We start from the raw sequence: 20,634 nt of genomic DNA, 5'->3' as shown, positions 1-20,634 counted from the left end.
TTATCAGTTTGGTTTGGCCTACTAGATTGATCTTTCTTGCAATGGGAGAAGTGCTTAGCTTTGGGTTCAATCTTGCGGTGTCCTTTCCTAGTGACAGTAGGGGCAACAAGGCACGTATTGTATTGTTGCCATCGAGGATAACAAGATGGGGTTTCTATCATATTGCATGAATTTATCCCTCTACATCATGTCATCTTGCTTAAGGCGTTACACTGTTTTCATGAACTTAATACTCTAGATGCATGCTGGATAGCGGTCGATGAGTGGAGTAATAGTAGTAGATGCAGGCAGGAGTCGGTCTACTTGTCTCGGACATGATGCCTATATACATGATCATACCTAGATATTCTCATAACCAAGGTTGTTAGAATCGCGATTCTGTTATACGATTCTACGACTTTACGATCCAAACTTACCCATCTGATTCTACGATTTTAGTTTATAAAATCTATGTTTCTACTATCCTGGTAGTGAAGATTCTACAATTTACGATTCTACCATCAGAGCTCCGATCCGATTCAAAATCGCGATTCTGACAACCTTGCTCATAACTATGCTCAGTTCTGTCAATTGCTCAACAGTAATTTGTTCACCCACCGTAAAATACTTATGCTCTTGAGAGAAGCCACTAGTGAAACCTATGGCCCCCGGGTATATCTTCATCATATTAATCTTCCAACACTTAGTTATTCTTATTTTGCTTTTATTTTACTTTGCATCTTTATCATAAAAATACCAAAATATTATCTTATCATATCTATCAGATCTCCCTCTCGTAAGTGGCCATGTAGGGATTGACAACCCCTTATCGCGTTCGTTGCGAGGATTTATTTTTTTTGTGCAGGTGCGAGGGACTCGCGCGTAGCCTCCTACTGGATTGATACCTTGGTTCTCCAAACTAAGAGAAATACTTACGCTACTTTGCTGCATCACCCTTTCCTCTTCAAGGGAAAACCAACGCAATGCTCAAGAGGTAGCAATGCCGGCCTTGGTATGGAAGATATGGCATCTTTGGTCTTCTTCTTGTTGATTTTGAAGTGTCAAGACCTTGGAGACAACAAGAGCTGGGCTCGGATCTTCATCACAAAAGACTTGATCATCTTCATCTTTGTTCACTTGCCGGTGCATGGCCACTTTCTCAAGGGCTTCCATTTCTCCTTCACTCATGGAGTCATATGTACCATCGTCGTTGAAGATCATGGTGCGTTTGTTGGTACACTCGAAGGACTTGTGGCCTCGGCCGTTGCATGTGAAGCATTTGAAGGAACTTGTCTTGATGGTATCATCGGTTGGGGTAGATGATGATGAAGCTCTCGGCTTGAAGTTGCTTGCAGTAGGAGGACGGCTTGAGGTTGTCGAAGTTTTCTTGTAACTTGATTTGTCACCGTTGCTTGTAGATGGCTTGGTTGAGGTAGAAGTTTTTGGAGTCGTTGAAGCTTGGGTGTTGGAGAAACCGTAGTTCTTGGAAGAGTACTTGGCATACTTGAAGTCATCTTGCACTTGTCGTTCCGCCTTGGTAGCTTGGTGCACTAGCTCGATGAGGTTTGAGTATGGTTGGAAGTCGGCGATCTTCTTGATAGGATGATTGAGTCCATTCAAGAAACGTGCCATAGTTTGCTCATCATCTTCTGTGACATTGGCTCGTATCATGGCAATATCCATTTCCTTGTAGTATTCTTCAACTCTCTTGGTTCCTGGCTTGAGGACTTGGAGTTTCTTGAAGACGTCGTGGTTGTAGTATGTTGGCACGAAACATGCTCTCATCACATCCTTCATTTGCGCCCAAGTTGTGATGGGTGGTTCACCTCTTGCCTCTCGGTGCTCAATGACTTGTTCCCACAAAATGAGGATGTAATTTTGGAACTCAAGGGATGTCATCGTGATCTTCTTCTCTTCCTCATAGTTGTGCAAACGGAAGATTTTATCAACCTTTAATGCCCATGAAAGGTATTCTTGGGGATCATTGCTGCCAGTGAACTTGGGCATGGTGAACTTTAGCTTGCCATATCATTGCTCTTCATTGTGTTGGGGTCGGGGATGATGACGTCCTTGACGAGGAGGATTGACTCCCTCAACTTGCTCTTGTCTTGGAGTATTTCCATTACCTTCTTTCTCTAGGTGAATTTGATGTTCTTGTCGAGGAGCTTGCGAGTCTTGACGATGCACTCGAGCTTGATAGTTCCTCTCTTGAACTTCTTCGCGAAGCGCTTCTTCTTGCTCGCGCGTTTGACCGTTGCGGTCGGCAAAGGCGCGATATGTGTCGTGAAGGGAACATTGGGCCTCTAGTGCTTGTGCATCATGCCGTTGTTGTTTTTTTGGAGTGCCTCGATGTCTTGCTCCTCTTGATGGTGGCACGCCTGCTCTTCCTCTTGTCGGCGTAGGCGTTGCCGTTCTTGTGCTTGTGCCAAGGTAGCTTGGTTTTGGCGATGTCGATGTTCTTTAAAAGCGGTGTCATGAAGTGGATTGCGGTTTGCTTGACATTCGTGATGTGCGGCTCGACGAAGAGTGTTTGATGTCGTTGTACTTGAGCCAGAGATGGTGTCGTCGGAGTGTCGACTCGAGCTGGTCCGTCTTGAGTAGGACGACGACGTAGAAGAGCGGTTGACCATCATGGTTCAAATATCCTCCTTGAGAGAGGCCGTGGATGTGTCGAAGTAGTCTCTTGTACGTTGCTCAGATTGTCGTAAGTCGGTGGCGAGGTTGTCGATGCGTTCGTTCATTGCTTGTTGCTCTTGATGCAAAGCTCGTTGTGCACCAAAGAGGTGGCTCTTTGTGACGTAGGAAGACATTTCATCATCTTGTTCGATGAAGATTGGATTGGTAGAAGTACTTGGCCTATCCATCATTCCAAGCAAATATGTGAGCGGGAGAAAGAGAAGAACTTATACCGAATGTACCTTGACCGATGCTGAAGATGGATCAATGATCACTCAAATGTGGAACAAGGAAATAGCACAATTGGTACCAATTCTTGTCGATTTCTCACACCTACACAAGTAAAAGCTTATGGTGGAGCTCGGTTAGGATGGTGGCACAAAATTTGATGCAATTGTTAGTGAGCTTCAATAATGTTGAAAAGATTCACAAATTAGCAAATGCAACAAGTAGACCAATAGCAAGATATGGTACACAGGAACGCACACACGGAGAGATAAATGGGGTCATGCAACCACGGAATGAGCTAAAATGTGGAATCCACGAAAATGCTCTTGTTGCACAACACTAGAGAGACGCTAGCACGATTGCACAATAGGCGGATACGAAGACTTGTGCACAACCTACTAAGCAAAAATGCAACGACTTCTATCCCAAGTATGCTCTATGTATGGTATTCCGATGATATGATCCAAGATGATCGAGTATGACAATCTTAATGTAATATGATGCTATAGTCTTGCTTAAAAGCTCTTTGCTTCTCTTTCCCTTTTGCTTAAAAGCTTGTTTGGCTTTTTCTCTTTTGAGCTCTTTTCTCATGAGAAACTTCACAAACCAAGATAGCAATTTTGTATGCGATGACAACCTTGTGACACAAAAGATGATACCAAGATATGTACCAAGATGATATGGGAAGTATGACCACTAATGTGCACAAGTGACGTTGCCGGCAATACTCAAAGGCTAGTCTCGATAGGGAAGATATGAAAAATTGGGCTATGGTGGTTATCAATGTAATGGCAAGAATGTATAATGATGTAGTATCACGATACCAAGATGAGGTTACCGTTCTTGCATACGGTATAGTGTCCAAATGGTGAAGTGGTTGTTGTCGATGACAAATCCATGGCGAAGATGAGTGGCAGTGATGTTGATGTTGAACCGTCTCTAAGTAGCCGAAACACGTTAGGAAATGCAGACCGCAACTCAAATTCTCAAAGAAAAATGTGTCAAAATTGTGTCGGGGTGTGAAACGAGTAAGCAATGGTGGTTGCAGAAAGCGATGGTGGTATCGGGGTGTGTATGCGGAGGTGGAGGTGGAGAGTTGGTGGTGGACAAACTGAACGTTTTCAGTTTCGTCAGGAAACATCGGACATCTGGTGGATGGCGGATGACCGGTGGTCGGACGTTCAATAGCTGGCGGATGTCCGGTGCCTGGGCGATTTCGGGCACGGGATGAACAGCTAGGGTTCGTGGTGGTGGTGGTGGTGGCAAAATTGGTCAAATCCAAGCGATTTTGCGGATGGAAATGGTGGAGATGATGGGGGAAAGCTAGATTCACTCGTGGCAAAGCAAATCCATGGATCAAATCCAACAAAACTTCATCACACCAACAAATCACAAAAGAAATTGGGGATATTTTTGGTGGGGATTTTCGAAACTGGGGAAGAACACAACAAAATCAAGCTAGAAAACAAAGGGTAGGGGCTCCAAATCCGTGATCAATGTGGCTCATGATACCAAGATGATGTAGGGTGGAAACCCTCGGGCCGATCTTTCACAATTGGAGCTGATCCTACGAAGAACACGAGAGGGAAATGAGGGGAAACACAAGAGAAATCACTCAAACCAACAAGATTTGGTCACACATATGCTAGATTCTTGAGAAACAAAGAGATACACGATCCAAATCAAACAAAGGATGATACATAGGTAACGAGTTCTTCTCGGTGAGGAGGTCTTGAGGGGGCCTTCTCATGAGGGATCTTGAATCCGCTTGGGGGATCTTCTTCGAAGAGGTCGTGGACTCCAAAGGAGAAGTGACCAAGTGGATGAGCAAAGCTCTATCTATAATATGAGCTATCACATTGCTAACCCTAACTAGGAGGAGGAGGAGGTCTATTAATAGTCTTAGTCAAATGGGGGCGAAGCGAAGGGTTACATGGGCCTCGGTCCCGAAACTGTGCGCAGACAAGTACCAGACGTCCGGTGGGTTATGGTCGTCCAGTGGCTCGTGGGCATCCGGACGTCCAGGAGTCGCCGGACTTCCGCTTACTTTGTCTCGGTTGAGGTGGCACCGGATTTCTGGAGATAGCCGGTCGTTCGATCACCGGTCGTCCGGTCGCTTCGGACATCCGCTGTTTTGGCTTGGGTGTGGTGGCACCGGCCGTTCGCTGGCTGGGAGGTGTGGCCTGTCGTCCGGTCCTGGCCGGACGTCCGCTTGTTGTAGCTTGCGTTAGCTGGGACCTGGGTAGGCTAGGGCTTCAGGTGTCGGACCTCCAGTCCCGACCAGTCGTCCGGTGGTTGTAGCTTCAGTGGCCACTCTTCTTCTTGTCCTTCGCATTTGGTGTCGCGGGATATGCACGACCACCTAAGGGACCAGGAGGCCCCTTGCTGGTTCGGCAGGGGGACGTCGTGTTGTACAAAGAGCAGACCAGCGCGCGGCAGCATGGCAGAGAGAGCACACGCCATTTACCCAGGTTCGGGCCGCCACGAGGCGTAAAACCCTACTCCTTCTTTGGTGTATTAATGGTGGAATGTGGATAATGCAACGCAGTACACTTACCCAGCAGGGGTCGCCGTATGGAAGCAACGACTGCGCGCATATGGGGTGTGAGTTCCTCGACTTTACAACCCCTCCTACGAGGGCCATGGGCCTCCTTTTATAGATTAAGGGGTCATCACAATGGCAAAGTGGTCATTATCCACTGATGTGATAGCAAATAGTGCTATCATACATAACTCTGCGGGCTAACAGGGTGCATTAAATGCACTGCTTAGTGTCACATCACTGGGTTTCCTGGCAAGGCTTGCCGGGCTATCTTGCCAGCTCCGCACTTGTTCTATTGGCACGTCGCAAGACGAGTGTCATCTGTATGTTCCTTCTGTAGGAAACGGCCGCCATGTGGCGAATGGCTGACACTTAATCACCTTGCGGCTTGACACCACAGTGATTGACGACATGGGTCATATTTGAGTGGTTGGTGGGGTGGTTTTGCCCCCGTGATCCCCGGCAGGCCCTGCCAGGGCGCCTTGGTTGCTTGCTTCCGGTGGAGGCTTTGCCCCTTGACGGGCTCGCATCGAAGGGGGGAAGAAGGGGAATTGGTGGAGGGGCTCACATCGAGCCTATAGGTGAGCAAAGCATGCTTGGGGAGGGTCCGGTGAGGCTGAATCAAAGACGGCGAGTGGCAGGGCAGGGCGGAGGATGAAGATGACCTCGATCCGGTCGATGTAGGGGCTCCCGGCTTGATCTGGTGGTTGTGGTCGAGGCAGTGGTTGACGATGGAGCGAATGGACGCGCTCAGTAGGCGAGGGGACGATGCAAGCCTTGTTGAGGTCTGTGAAGTCAATGCAAAGCCACCATTTCCCATTAGCCTTCTGGACTACCACTGGATTTGCTAACCATGTTGGATGCAGTACTCCTCTGACTAAACCAGCTGCCTCCAATCTCTTGATTTCCTCGGCAATGAACTGCTGCCTCTCCAAGGCCTGCTTCCGGACTTTCTACTTGACAGGTCTGGCGTGTGGGCAGACAGCAAGGTGGTGCTCGATTATCTCCCTGGGAACACCGGGGATACTAGATGGTTGCCAGGAAAACACATCGATATTCACCCGCAGGAAGGCAACGAGCACGCTTTCCTATTTGTCATCAAGGGTGGCACTGATGGTGAAACTGCCATCAACCTTGGATCTCTTGCTATCGAAACACTCCGGCACGTCGTCAACGGGTGTCGTGAATTCGTAGGGGGCACGCTTCCCGGACTCCTTGCCGGAGGTCTTACAATCCCTTTTCTTTCCTTTACTTTCCTTAGCGGGAATTGTTGTTTCTGCAGCCTCTGCTGCGACTGCATCCCGGTACATCTTATCTACGCAGATATTTGCATCCTTCTCATCTGACGGGATAGTGATGACTCCCAGTGGCCCAGGCATCTTCAGAGTGTTATAAGCATAGTGGGATACTGCCATGAGCTTGGCTAGGGCCGGGCGTCCTGGAATCCCATTGTATGGCAGGGGGAGATCAACCATGTCAAACACAACCTTCTCTGTCTAGTAGTCTAGTTCTCCTCCAAACGACACTGGAAACGTAATCTTCCCTCTAGGATGACTCATGCCGGTGTTAACTCCTTGAAACGTGCTGGTAACCTCTAGTTCTTCTTCTCCTATTTGAAGCATGCTGATGACTGCTGGGGAAATCAGATTCAGACCGGCCCCGCCGTCTCTAACGCCCCGGTAGCTCATCCACAGTAATCACACATAAAATGGTGCCACGTCATCACAATTAATTTACTAAAACTCACTTTGTTCCAAACCGAATTCAAATTCAAATTTATTTACAAGTCAAATTATTATTTGTCCAAACAGAGGGACAAAAATGTTCGAGGTGTTGCAAATAACCTTCAAATATTGTCATGTAGATATCAACTCAAATTGGATTTTAATTTTGGCCCTAGCAATATTTTAGCGGGCCAGCAACATTTAATTTGGTCTTTTAAATTACAACTATTAGTCTTACATTTCCCAAACCACGTGAAACTTTGTTTGTGGACCTATGCCAACGCACTGGATTTATGTGCCAACTTTCACAATGAACACAATTCATTTAGTAGCAATATAAATTACAAAACACCAAAAAAAAGGTTGTACAAAAAATAAACAAGGGAAAAGGCAGATATGCTTTTGTGCACTTGGCCCATTTAGTTGTCAAACCTATCAAGTAGAAAGTCCGGAAGCAGGCCTTGGGGAGGCAGCAGTTCATTGCCGAGGAAATCAAGAGATTGGAGGAAGCTGGTTTAGTCAGAGGAGTACTGCATCCAACATGGTTAGCAAATCCAGTGGTAGTCCAGAAGGCTAATGGGAAATGGTGGCTTTGCATTGACTTCACAGACCTCAACAAGGCTTGCATCGTCCCCTCGCCTACTGAGCGCGTCCATCCTCTCCATCATCGACAACTACCTCGACCACAACCACCAGGTCAAGCCGGGAGCCCCTACATCGACCGGATCAAGGTCATCTTCAACCTATGCCCCGTGGCTCGCCGTCTTCGATTCGGCCTCACCGAAGCCACCCCAAGCCCGCTTTGCTCACCTACAGGCTCGATGTAAGCACCTACGTGCTCACCTACTTGCCGCTGATGCTCCTGTTGTTGCTGATGTGCCACTGCAGCTACTCTGCTTGCTACTACTGCTGCTAGGCGCTGCTGCTGCATTGCGCTGTCACTGCTCTCTGCTTTGTTTCCCTTGCTAGTTGCCGTTGTTGCTACTCTACACTACTGCTACTCTATGCTGCTGCTGGCCATGGTCGTGTGTGCGTGAGCATGTGTGTGCGTAGGTATGTGTGTGTGAGCCGGACCTTGTTTTGTTTTGGGGCTAACCACCGTCAGTACTAACCCCTCCACCCCAAATTAAGTTAGTTAAAATAATTTTGCCTCAGTGCCAATAACATGTGGACCCCCCTTTATTAGTTGAGTAAAATAATTAAATTGTCTTAAACTAGCATTCTATGACATGCGCCCCCCTGTCAGTTTAACCCAGTGCACAGTCAAACTATTTGATTGCTGACTAGATGTTGACCGGGCGGTCAACAGGGCCCACTAACCCCACCTGTAAGCCATCGTGGCTAAATCACAGTGTGTGCACATAACTTTTGTCTATTTAATTTCGAATTTAAAATAATCGCAGAAATTCTAGAAAATGTTTAAATCTTAGAAAATTAATATAAAATAATCCGTACCTCAGATCGAAAAACTTTATATATGAAAGTTGCTCAGAACGACGAGACGAATCTGAATCCGTGGTCCATTTACTTGTCAGATGCCTCTAACTATATTAACATGGAACATTCCCCCTCCGGTCATCTATCTGACACAGGTCCGGAACCGGGAAAGCATTCCCGGTTGTTTTCCCCCTTCACCTATTTTTCGTGCAGCACTACGTTAGGTCGACCCTAGTTATGCTTTTCATCATGTCATGCTTAGTGGTACCTTTGTTGCTCTGTATTTACTGTTTCTTCCCCCTCTTCTTTCTAGTAGACCCCGAGACCGATGATGCCCCAATGATCGACTACGTCACCGATGACACATCTTCCTTTTCAGCAGAGCTTCTAGGCAAGCAAACCCCCCTTGAGCATTCCGATATCGCCCATTTCTTTCCCTCTCATGCTTGCATTAGAACTGCTACTGTTTTGTATGATCCTACTCTAATGCATAGCCTATTTTTGTTACTCGCTTTCATACATCACCTGCTTATTCTAAACTGCTTAGTATAGGTTGGTTAGAGATCCATCAATAACCCCCACCTTGTCCAAGTTGCCCTGCTTTATGTGCGATGAGTCGATCAACGTGATCGACGTCCAGGCCCCGACACCACACATCACCCCCCTTTATTGTACGACTCTACAGAGTTACTATTGAGTGCCGAGGGTGATACCTCATCAGTACTTCTGATGTTAACCCTGTAGTGTAGCTATTCGGATGTGGCCATCGAGGGTGATTCCTCCTTGACCACTCTCGATAACGACTCTTTCGTGCAACCCCTCAAGTGTGGACCAACGAGGGTGATTCCTCCAAGTCCACCTTGATGGATACATCGAGTGGGAATCCATCGAGGGTGATTCCTCAGGTTTCCCCCTTGCTATTTCAGACACACGATTACTTTGACTTACCACAGAGCCATGATGACATCGGGTCGGCCCCGAGGGGTACTCGTGAGTGATGTGAAGTCGGGTTGATCTGAAGGATACCCGCAAGTTTTCCACGCGGCGCGGCCGGGCATTCTTAGCACTTGCCGCAAGTCCGTGAGACGGGGCGACGGGACCACATATCATCGAACATTGATCGTTACATCACTATCAAGACACAAACGGTTTGGATATTTGATCCGAGTAGGCCTCTGGCCTTTTTCGCACTAACCACTACGTGGGAATTAACATGGGCACTCTGCGTCGTATGTATTAGTCGAAAGCTCAACGGATCTCAGTGATGGAGCGGCACGTGCCGGGTTGGACTGGAACGCCTCGCCTTGTATAAGGGAGGCTAGGTCTGCTCACCAGCCGCGTACACAACGTTCAGGATTGCAAAGGGCGATGGCCCATGGCCCATTCACATTTAGGATGTAGACCGGCGTGCTGTCCTCTCTTTATTTTTGTTGTTTTTAAACTATATGAAAGCACTCAATAGAAATAAGTGACTCTCTAAAACTTCCGGGTTGTCTCCCTGGCAGCGCTTTCTTTAAAGCCATTAAGCTAGGCATATAGTGCTCAAGTAATGGATCGACCCGGATCCCAAGGTATATCAAAGCCAATTTTAATTAGCAATGATTTGTAATTTAGTAGTGAGCACAAAGTAACATATATCAAGCAATGACGAAGTCTAACTCTCTTCCTATGCATCGGCATGTCATAAAAGAACAATTCATGCACACATAGTAAAGGCCAATGCATAGTATAAACAGTTTCTTGCAATTTTATCATGTTGGAAACATAGAGAGGTGGAGATATAGTTCCTCTCTCATAATAATTCCAAGTAGGAGCAGCAAGCACATGCATATTATATTTATCGAAATCATCATGTGCAACGGTAAAAGGCAACCCATCAATATAATCCTTAATAAGTGCAAACTTCTCCGATATAGTATAATCGGGAGAATTCAAAAAGATAATAGGACTATCATGCGTGGGTGCAATAGCAACAATTTCATGTTTAACATAAGGAACTATAGCAAGTTCATCTCCATAAGCATAATTCATATTGGCATCTTGGCCATAAGCATAGCAAGCATCATCAAAAAGGGATATTTCAAAAGAATCATAGGGATCATAACAGTCATCATAGCAATCATCCTTCGGTAAGCATGAAGGGGAATTAAACAATGTATGACTTGAAGAGTTACTCTCATTAGAAGGTGGGCACGGGTGATCAATCCGCTCTTCCTCCTTTTGTTCTTCGCTCTCCTCCTCATCTTTTTCATCCAATGAGCTCACAGTTTCATCAATTTCTTCTTCCATAGCTTCCTGCAAAATATTAGTCTCTTCTTGGACAGCGGAGTATTCCTCAATATATAGTTTAACATAGGCATTAGAAGCATAATTATCATAGCAATATTTAAGTATGGCAAAATTTTCTGATTTGTGAAAAGTAGCATCATACTTTTCAATCAAAGAAGCAATTTCATAAGCACCCTTAAAAGCAACAAATTCTTCAATTTGTTGAACATCATAGTAACTATAAACACCTTTAGCATACGAAGATATGATTCCATTATCACCAAACTCACATTGGTAGGGAAGGTGTTTCTTAGGGTTTTCAGAACAACAAGTAAAATCATATATTTCACATAAATTCCAAGCATAGCATTGCAAACGATGAATTTGACCCAATAGAATTTTCCCTTTTTCAGATATTCGATGTCGCACATAACAAGCATGATCATCTAAAGATTTGCCCTCAACTAAGCTAGTTGGGGTTTCAGCACGAGCACATAGGGATCGAAGATGATCCAAGTAATAAGCTTCAGCAGTGTGATAGATTTTGATTGGTTCTTCAACCATTGGTTTAGTAGGTACAACTAATTTTTTTGGTATTTTGCGTTTCCTACACATAACTAAAGATAGGAAACAACTAAGAACAGCAAATAAAAATTACTTAGTGATAAAGCAAACAAGCACACACGAGAATATTCACCCCACGCTATTGCTCCCCGGCAAAGGCACCAGAAAAAGGTCTTGACAACCCACAAGTATAGGGGATCGCAACAGTTTTCGATAAGTAAGAGTGTCGAACCCAACGAGGATCTAAAGGTAGAACAAATATTCCCTCAAGTTCTATCGACCACCGATACAACTCTACGCACGCTTGACATTCGCTTTACCTAGAACAAGTATGAAGCTAGAAGTACTTTGTAGGTGTTTTCGGAAAGGCTTGCAAGAAAGTAAAGAGCACGAAAATAAAACTAGGGGCTGTTAAGGTAAAGAAGCAACTAAAGTAAATATAGCGAGTGTGGAAAAGTGGTGGTAGGAGTTGCGACATTGTCCCTTAAGCAATTGACTACTTTACTAGACCGATAGCAAGTATTATGTGGGAGAGGCCACTGCTAGCATGTCATCCCTTACTTGGAATTCTATGCACTTATGATTGGAACTATTAGCAAGCATCCGCAACTACTAATGTTCATTAAGGTAAAACCCAACCATAACATTAAGATATATTGGTCCCACTTCAATCCCGTATGCATCAATTTCTATGCTAGGTTGAAGCTTCTGTCACTCTTGCCCTCCAATACATAGTCCTATCAACATACAACTAACCCTATGGTGTGATCCACGCGCGCGCTCATATGATGGGCACCAAAGGACAGCAACATAACCACAAGCAAATTAAATCAATCATAGCAATTCATCAACCATCGATAGGACAACGAAAATCTACTCAGACATCATAGGATGGCAACACATCATTGGATAATAATATGAAGCATAAAGCACCATGTTCAAGTAGAGGGTACAGCGGGTTGAGGGAGAGTGGACCGCTGTAGATAGAGGGGGGAAGGTGATGGAGATGTTGGTGAAGATGGCGGAGGTGTTGGTGAAGATCGCGGTGATGATGATGATGATGATGGCCACGGCGGCATTCCGGCGCCACCGGAGGAGAGGGGGAGAGGGGCCCCCTTCTTCCTCTTCTTCCTTGACCTCCTCCCTAGATGGGAGAAGGGTTTCCCCTCTGGTCATTGGCCTCCATGGCATGAGAGGGGCGAGAGCCCCTCTGAGATTGGATCTATCTCTCTGTTTCTCTCTGGTTCTGCGTTCTCGCCTGGCTCTGTTTCACCGTTTCGTATATATATGGAGATCCGTAACTCCGATTGGCCTGAAACCTTCACCGTGATTTTTTTCCGAATATTATCTTTCTTGCGGCAAAATAAGAGCGTCAACCGCCTTACGGTGGGCTCACGAGGGTAGGGGGCGTGCCCCCCTGCCTCGTGACCACCTCGGGCACTGGTTCGCGTTGATTTTCCTTCCGAATTTTCCATATTTTCAAAAAATAAGCTCCATCTGTTTTTATCCCGTTTGGACTCCGTTTGATGTGGATATTCTCCGAAACCAAAAACATGCAACAGACAGGAACTGGCACTGGGCACTGGATCAATATGTTAGTCCCAAAAATAATATAAAATGTTGCCAAAAAGTATATGAAAGTTGAATAATATTGGCATGGAACAATCAAAAATTGTAGATACGATGGAGACGTATCATTGATCGGCCGAGGCTGGTCATGACCTGATGGTGTGTCCGGCCAGAGTTAAACGAGCATGTTGGGTAAGTTGGTGCACCCCTGCAAAGAAGAATTCTATCTATTCGAATAGTCCGGTCCATGGTAACGGACGCTCGGAGTTGTATCCCGATCGATACAACTAGAACTGGATACTGAATGCTGAGGAATGAGATGGATATGATGGCTTCGGGATTGTTTTCTCGTAGGGAGTCGAGAAAGGATCTCCGCGCGCTAATGTTACAACATGTTTGCTAAATATAAACTGTTATTCTGTACTCTTCTAAATGTTGCAAGATGCTTGGAGCTGCTTGAAGATGCTAGTCTTCTATAGGCTAGGCTTTCCCCTTCCGTTCTGGCATTCTCCAGTTTAGTCCACATATACAGCCCATTCCTTTGATACAGATGCATACTTAGTTTAGATCTGATGTAAGTCTTGCGAGTACTTTGGATGAGGACTCACAGTTGCTTTGCTACCTCTTTTCCCCCATTCCCGATTGTTGCGACCAGATGACGGATCCCAGGAGCCAGACGACACCACTGATGACTACTATGACCCCGAGGATGCCTACTACTACGTGACGGCCGCTGATGACCTAGAGTAGTTAGGAGGCTCCCAGGCAGGAGGCCTTGCCTTTTTGATCGTTGTTTCTTTTGTGCTAGCCTTCTTAAGGCAGACTTATTTAACTTATGTCTGTTCTTAGATATTGTTGCTTCTGTTGACTCTTGTGTATTCGAGCCCTCGAGGCCCCTGGCCTGTAATGTAAGGCTTGTATTTTTTTTAATTTGTGTCCAGAGTTGTGTTGTGATATCTTCCCATGAGTCCCTGATCTTGATCGTACACATTTGCGTGTATGATTAGTGTACTATTGAATCGGGGGCGTCACAAGTTGGTATCAGAGCCGACTGCCTGTAGGATCCCCCTTTCCAACTCCTTGGCCGAAGTTGAGTCTAGTCGTCCAAAACTCTTTTACCAACTCGGTTGTGTGGCTTCCGGGCCCACGTCGCCAATTGGGTGGTATTAGGATCTTTTATTCCTCGTCTATACTCTGGGACACTGATCTCTCTTTTAACCGGGCTTAACGACTTTTCTAACTCTGATATTAGGTTCTCGTTACCTCTTCATCCCGGAGAGCCGCTTCATTCCATATGATCGCCTGCTTCACCAGAAGACTTTGAACATACTCTTCGATGTTCGCTTGAGAACATGTGCTCATGGCTTTTGCAATTCCCTTCCACCGTCAACCCCTATGGAAAACTACATACACTTTCCATTCATACAATCATTCCATTCCTCGTTGCTCTTGTTATTACGAGATGTCTCAAAATTCTCTCTATTGTTCCGAGAATCCCTTGATCCTACTACCTTGAAGTTATTTGCCACATGAATACCCCTACGGATAATTCCTCGCGCTTGCCGACTATACGCTCATCCCTACTTGTTCATGTGTTTCACAAAATCCTCTGAAATACTATGCAATCTTCCGAAATCCTTAGTAGCCTATTGCTCTTGAAAGTCTTGCGTGCCTGCATTATGGTTAATTCCATATTTCTAGTAATCTCCGTTGACATCATCTGTCGCTAAAGTTTCGAGTCTTGTCCATCCCTTGATCCAATATGTTGCGAATGCTCGCAATCCTCAATCAGATCCTAGCATTCATCCTTCCAGCTCAGACATCACTTCGAACATGAGCTTGTTCTTGGAAAATCAAACCTTGATTGATTGTCGATCTATATCGATTCAACTCAATTACCTTTTGATCAGAGCCTCTGCTTCTGTTCTTTTGATTTGCAAATCGTAATTCCTTTGTATTCAAGCTTTGAAGTTATCCAGATATATTTATAATCCAATGCCTTTGCATTCTTCCTTCTTTTGCTTGGGTATCGATACTCACATTAGATCCTTTATGGACCACCATATACTTGGTTGGATTATTCTCCGACAATGTTCTTCATATTCATTAACCTTGTGAGTTCTTCCCCTCACACATAATGCCTTTGGTAAATTCTATCATCTACTTTTGTGAACCATGCTCTGCTTTCGAGCTGGTATAATTTACTCCTGAAGCTTGCGTTATATGTTCCTAAGATGCCCTGATGGTTGAACCTACGCCTTCCCTAATTATGTGTGAACTCGAAAGTTATGCGAGTTATACTCTACTGGCTTTTCGTCAGATACAATTTCAACGCTACAACTTCTTCGAAAGCGGGAAGTGAATGAAATGTTGTGCATTGCAGAAGTGGGAGTCGACCTTGAACTTTGTTTTCATGCCCATGGAAACGGTGTAGATCTTATCATGGAGGCTTCTCGTAACAATAATTATTCCCTTGGTATAATTTGATCATGTATCTGTGATTTTGGCCTTTGCAATCATGGTTCCAACCAAGATTTTCTTCTTTGATCCCCTTTCTCGGACAAGTTGAAGTGCTTGCCTTCTGCATATCAGTACACATGTCCAAACTCTAATATGATCTACTTCGAGTATTACCCCTGGTATCTTGAGAATATCAAAGAACTGTGTTGCTTCCTATGAGTCTTCTTCTAGCATTGCTTCTCACCGATTTCAAATTTCCCCCGGGTTCTGAGTTATTAGTCACTCGATGACACTGATAGGTGAATCGATTCTGCACTATGATTCAATAACTCTAAGTAATTTTCGTTGATTACGAGTTTAATAATCCTTTAAGTCATTCCTACCATGGTCGGCTATATCATTATCATGCTAAATTTTAACTGTGTTACCTGGTCCTTCTTCCCGGATCAAAATTTTCAACGATGAGCTAAGCTTACATCGGTCTTCCTCGCCATATCATTTCACCTTGAACAGCAAGCTTGGTTTCGAGTTTGTGTCGTACCCATGGTTCCTATAACCTTTTGCTTCATCATTCCATTGACTTGATGTCATCACCGATCGGTTACATCTTCATGAAATCTCTTGCCAAATGTGTCATGATCGTCATCAACATTCTGAGCTCTTCTGGGATATTAATTGAATTCATGATAAGAAATACCATATTTGCCCCTCGATGATTTGTGTTATCGTCAAGAACATTCTTGCCTTCCTCCCCAACACAAACTTGTTCATATAATTTTGGAAATACATCCTTTTTGACATGTCGATGGATTGCAGCTGAACCCATCCGCCACATCGTTATCCTTTTCCTGATAAAATTGCATGAGATGTTCTAGAAATTCCTGATGGATCCTTTGTGGTCACAAGGTCCGACCTTTACCTGATGACCATGTCAACGCTGTCCCAAAGCATGTCTGTGGTAATCCGAATATCCACAAGAACATTGAAAGTGCAATGCTAAATGTTTCTTGTTCAACTATCCAAACACCGGTGTATGGATAAACATCACAATTTTCTTGCCCCTTTGTCTGAATGGTTACATACTTGGAGTCCTATCATAAATATCAGGCTTGGCTTTTCCTTGGGAAAGATATACTCTTGATACTCGAGTATAAACACATTTCCTTTCCAATGTTTTGTTTAACCTTCCTTGTGATCTATATGAACTAAGCAGTAATATTTTCTTGCTAATGCAAACACCTCGGTGTACAACTCTGCCAGTAAGGCCCTGTTACTATTGTTGATGACCTTCCGGTAACCACCGGTGGACGAGAACTTTGCCTAATGGTCCGCCTCGTTCCAACGAGCAGGAAAATGGTTCTCTTCGTCCCTCGCCCTTGGTACCAACGTTGATGCCAACATAACTGACAGGCCATCCTATGACATGCCTTGCTATCATGACCGGGCAAGATGTCAGCGCTTTTCCTACTTTTAACCACATGGTGGGCCCATAACCCACAGTTCCACAGGATCGAAATATGACTCTCCTGTACACCCTTGTCGCCAAAGTTGTTCCTCACACTGGCTTCATATGTAATTCATGAGCCACCTTCCTATAGATGATCTACTCTAGTATATAACACTATACTTATTTTTGTTGCTCTGAACCCCTTTCACCTTCTGATTAGGCATCGAACGATTGCCTGCCCGCTCGGAACTTCTCATGGTGCCTTCTTACTTTTCTCTTCATATTTTCTTAAGATTCAACTTGAGAGATACTTCCTACCACATTCCCTGAGTTATCTACAAGATAATCAACCTTAGGAACATCCATTCTCCCAAAATACCCCCCTTATACTTTCATAAATACGATGAAGATCCAAAAGAAGGATGATAACTTCCTCACGACGCATCCAAAGGAATGGAGGGGCAAACATCATGGATCAACCTCTTCGAGAAGAGCAACCAAGAACGACAATATCCGTTATACCTTCATAACCAGAACTTCCCCCCTTACTCTACCCCTTAAAATCTCGGGACGAGATTTCTTGTAGTGGAGGAGATTTCTAACGCCTCGTTAGCTCATCCAAAGTAATCACACATAAAATGTTGCCACGTCATCACAATTAATTTACTAAAACTCACTTTGTTTCGAACCGAATTCAAATTCAAATTTAATTACAAGTCAAATTATTATTTGTCCAAACAGAGGGACAAAAATGTTCGAGATGTTGCAAATAATCCCCAAATATTTTCATGTAGAAATCAACTCAAATTGGATTTTAATTTTGGCCCTAGCAATATTTTAACGGGCCAGCAACATTTAATTTGGTCTTTTAAATTACAACTATTAGTCTTACATTTCCCAAACCATATGAACCTCTGTGTGTGGACCTATGCTAATGCACTGGATTTATGTGCCAAGTTTCACGATGAACACAATTCATTTAGCAAAAATATAAATTACAAAACACTACAAAAAAGGTTGTATCGAAAATAAACAAGGGAAAAGGCATATATGCTTTTGTTCACTTGGCCCATTTAGTTGTAGAAGTGGCCCAACCCACTTCATCTCCTCTCCCTGCTTGCGCTACAGGTGACAGGGGAGGGCGTGGAGGCCATCTCGCAGCCATGGCTGCACCCCTGCCGACTTGCCAGCAGGGCCGACCCTGGGTAGGGGCAAGAAGGGCAACGCCCTAGGGCCCAGCCCAATGGGGGGCCCAACCCTGTGCACATATGCTACACAGCCAAACAAAATGGGCCTTAAAGCATGTAGCCCAATCAGCTAGCTTACGTTCTGCTAGAAAAAACTAGTAGGTTACGTGAATTCTGAAAGACACCGTCCCAGTTTCGATTCAATCGATCCATCTCGTAACACCAGCCACCGTCGTTTCTTCTTCCTGTCTCCTCGTTCCTCGTTCCGCTCCTACTCCCGAAGCATGCAGTATGCCTAGCAAATTAATGGATACTGCCGCTAAAGTTGATTTCTTTGATACACTTTCAGTTTCTCCATCTCACTCCCCTATGGATTTGCATATAAGTATTCTCATCTAGCGGACGGCCACAGGCAGAGCGCAACACTTCATAAGCTCATTCACTTTGCAAGTTGCAACAGGACAGTTTCTTGGGTCAAAGACCTACAAAGATCTTGTAATTGCATAGTCCTTTTCCGCTTGATCTTTTTACTATTTTTCTTTGTTTTCTAGCGATTCCCAGACTGATCTTCTATTTATGTACATGTTGCTCATTTGAGGATATGTGGACCCTAGGAAGATCCAATATGCTTGGGATTGGATAGCTGGATTTCTTTTATTTTTTCACTGACAAATTCAGGTATTTCAACTCCTTTCTTATAAAATGTTGGCTAAAAACATGATTTTGAGAAATAAGAAAGAAAGTGATAGCAGATAAGTTAGATCCGATATATATTTTTAGTAATAATAAAAAGGAGTTCTTTAGGGCATAAAAACGTTATGCTTTGTATCTTCTTTTTTGGCGTCGATTGTGCTTTATATCAATGTAATTTATATTTTTTACTACATTAGACCCACTTTTTAAGTTCGCTCCGGGCCTCCGAAAAGTCAGGACCGGCCCTGCTTGCCAGCCATCCACTGCATCCCCGACGTCCTACAAGTACCTCTCGACGCCCTGGCAAACCCTAGCCCTCTCATTCGCCCCCCTCGTCTTGCCCCTCCCCTCGGTTTAGCGGTCGCCCGAGAAGCCCATGGCTGCGCCGTCGTGAAGCTCGCGGCCACCGTCGTCCCCTCGCCTACTGAGCACCTCAATACGCTCTATCGTCGACCACTGCCTCGACCACAACCACCAGATCAAGCCGGGAGCCCGTACATCGACTGAATCGAGGTCAACTTCAACCTCCGCCCCGCCGCTCGCCGTCTTCAATTTGACCTCACCGAAGCCTCCCCAAGCCTGCTTTGCTCACCTACACACTCGATCTGAGCCCCTCCTCCGATTCCCCTTCTTCCCCCTTTGATCTATGCCCGTAGTGGTCGCCCCGTGAGCTCCATCCGCCATGACCGATGGAGCTCAGCGTCCGTGTGCAGCCACGTACTGCTGCTGCTGCTCCTGGCTGTGCCCTCTGTGGCTCTCCGTCGTGCCCCGCGCCCAGCCCGCGCTACCACGCGTGCCCGGGTCATGCCCTGCTGCATCGTTACTGCTGCGCTGCTTCACTTGCCGCTGATGCTCCTGCTGTTGCTGTTGTGCCGCTACAGCTGCTCTGCTTGCTACTGCTGCTGCTAGGCGCTGCTGTTGTTAGGCGTTGTCGCTGCTCTCTGCTCCATTTCCCTTCCTAGTTGTCGTTGTTGCAGCTCTACACTATTTCTACTCTACGCTACTGATGGCCATGGTGGCCATGGCCGTGTGTGTGTGAACACGTGTGTGCGTAGGTGGGTGTGTGAGCCGGACCTTGTTTTGTTTTGGGGCTAACCACCGTCAGTACTAAACTCTCCACCCCTAATTAGGTTAGTTAAAATACTTTTGCGTCTGTGGCAATAACATGTGGACCCCTCCCTTTATTAGTTGAGTAAAATAATTAAATTATCTTAGACTAGCTGTCTATGACATGCGCCCCTGTCAGTTTGAGCAAGTCAAGAGTCAAACTATTTGACTGCTGACTAGATGTTGACCGGGCGGTCAACAGGGCCCACCAACCCCACTTGTAAGCCACCGTGGCTAAATCACAGTGTGTACACATAACTTTTGTCTATTTATTTCAAATTTAAAATAATTCTAGAAATTCTAGAAAATGTTTAAATCTTAGAAAATTAATATAAAATAATCCGTAGCTCAGATCGAAAAAAATTTATATATGAAAGTTGCTCAGAACGACGAGACGAAACTGATTGTGCGGTCCGTTTGCCTGTCAGATGCCTCTAACTATCTGAACATGGAACATTCCCCCTCCGGTCATCTATCTGACACAGGTCCGGAACCGGGAAAATATTTCCGGTTGTTTTCCCCCTTCACCTATTTTTTGTGCAGCACTACATTAGGTCGACCCTAGTTATGCTTTTCATCATGTCATGCTTAGTGGTACCTCTGTTGCTCTGTATTTACTGTGTCTTCCCCCTCTTCTCTCTAGTAGACCCCGAGACCGATGATGCCCCTATGATCGACTACGTCACCGATGACACTTCTTCCTCTTCAGCAGAACTTCCAGGCAAGCAAACCCCCTTGAGAAATTCCGATATC

The sequence above is a fragment of the Triticum urartu genome, chromosome 4A, assembly GCF_056163025.1.
Source record: "Triticum urartu cultivar PI428250 chromosome 4A, HENAU_Tu73, whole genome shotgun sequence".
Lineage (NCBI taxonomy): Eukaryota > Viridiplantae > Streptophyta > Magnoliopsida > Poales > Poaceae > Triticum > Triticum urartu.
This window is presented reverse-complemented; position numbering follows the sequence as displayed.